General features: G+C 34.4%; 1 long non-coding RNA gene across 1 annotated transcript; it reads left to right on the top strand.

Moving 5' to 3' along the window:
* Positions 1-387: 387 nt before the first annotated feature.
* Positions 388-1,517, top strand: LOC137586378 (uncharacterized). The gene is made up of 2 exons (XR_011033780.1): positions 388-525; positions 659-1,517. It is a non-coding gene; the product is annotated as an uncharacterized lncRNA (long non-coding RNA).
* The last annotated feature ends 624 nt before the right edge of the window (positions 1,518-2,141 follow it).

Here is a 2,141-nt window from a genome sequence, read left to right as displayed (position 1 = left end):
ATAATTTTTGAGATTTTTGTTTAAAAGTTTCTTTACGACACAAGATTTCCAAGAGCACCGTCTATCCGATATTATTTGGTCTGCCGTGCTAGATAGTAATTCCGACTCGCAGGACAATGCAGACACACATAGAAATTTGTTGGCCATTTTTTTAAAAACTTTTGTAAAGAAGATAATATTAACTGTAAAGAAGTAAAATCTACTTTCCAATTAAATTGCAAAACACAAAACAGAAAACTCTTACTTATATGCTTTTCCCTCGAAGATTGTAAAAGAAAGAAAACATCGATAGTGCTGGCCAAACATCGATGTTTTATAAAAATACAAAACCATCGATGTATCGATAGTACCATCGATGTTTTTTCCAGCTCTATATCGCAGTCTGCCAGAAGGTTCGTTGAGTATTTTTGAGGTATAGGATCGATTTTTGTAACATTTTCAAAAGTATTTCAAACATGCATTATTGCCATCTGTTTCGGCAAATGCTGGTTTTGCTATCTGTGCAAATGCCATAGTCAACACGAGGTACACGTGAGATTGTAAAAATTGAGTTAGTCTCACAGCAGTTCTAAGCGCGCGAGCACATACTTTAAATAAATTCTACGGTTGTTTAATTTTCCATTTTCTTGCATTAGATTGAAGATTGTGCTCTTTTTAGTTATTTTGATGGCTCTCTTTGTGCCTAGCCCTGGCTAAGGAACTGCTGGAGTATTATGGCGGACCAAAAGCGTCGGATTGTTGAGGCTCGTTCCTGCAGAGAATGGAGTCAATTCCATTGAAGATTTGCGGAGATCCGACTGTCAGCTAAGAAGTTTGTCGAAACAGGCAACAGCATACCCAAGGATTTGATGTGCTATAATTATAATTTGAGAAACCATTGGTCATGTCATGGGTGTGATGCCAAGTAGCACCTCTTAGCGAGTGCTCGCAAAGATTATTTATTTAATGAAAAAACATTTTTTTAGTCGTTTTTATTTGGTTGATCAGATCGATTTCTTGTGTTTTAATTATTAATATTTTTATCCTATTCAAACATCACGGGAGAGCGTAGTATGCATGTACATATGTATATGTATAAGTATGCATATGGAATATATGTATGTATGTATGTATATAAGACAGGCGCAATAGGCTTAGGCAGAAGCGGCAAATCCCACGCTGCTGGTCATTTCCAGACAAATTTCACACATAAGTGGCTGATCGAATTTCAGTAGTTTATCTTTGAGCTCGCATTGTGTTTACCTATGCATAGCGACAGTGTCACTATGTGCACATATGTATGTACATACATATGTCGCAGTTATATGTATCTAGAATACTATATAATGCATCGGGTATTAATAATATGATATTGAACTTGCTACTCCTCTTTTTTTTTAAATATTGCCGTAATAAGAGTTATGAAGTTATTTCAATTCTTTGATTAACAAAAATTATATATACTAGTTCGTATTGACAATAATTTTGTGCCACAGAAGGTGTTGTGTTGAAACAATAAACAAAATGTTGTAACCGAACGTCCCAAACAGTTTTATCTACTGATATACATATGTATATGTATGTATGAACGAGTGAACTCGTTAAATGTCCCATGCCTATTTTCAATGGTTCATAAGGTCTGTTGTTGGTGTGCTGTGTTGTCTATTCTTAAATATTTGCAGAATTCATTTATTATTGAATTTTTATATTACATTCCCATGTCCGGAATAAAAAGTTTTAATTGGTCCGTACTTCAGAATAAAAGATTCGAATATGGCTTTTGCGACAGTTGTTGCGGTTTTGTGAAAGTGTATTCATTTAAAAACGTGATAGTGGACCAACTGTGTCTACTATCACTCTGTCATGTTTTGGTGTTTCGGTTGGTAACATACATAGATGATCTAGTATGTCTCATCGTTTTCGTCGTCAGGCATTTAAGACATTTATTTACATATGTGCATATTCTTTTACATGAAGAGTCATGTTTTTCCAATAATAAAGACTAGTTATTTTTGATGGCGTTTTATTAAAGCCTCTATGGCCTCCTTGGATTGGATTTTCATACTTTGTAAACAGTGTTCCTTCTTAATATTTTATATTATATTTTTGGGACACCAGATTGAGTTGCGTTAACCCAAATGATTTGAAATTATTATTGCCCA

The sequence above is a fragment of the Drosophila tropicalis genome, unplaced genomic scaffold (assembly GCF_018151085.1).
Source record: "Drosophila tropicalis isolate 14030-0801.00 unplaced genomic scaffold, ASM1815108v1 contig_980, whole genome shotgun sequence".
NCBI lineage: Eukaryota > Metazoa > Arthropoda > Insecta > Diptera > Drosophilidae > Drosophila > Drosophila tropicalis.
Note: the sequence above shows the minus strand (reverse complement) of the source record. Positions and strands in the feature narration are given on the sequence as shown.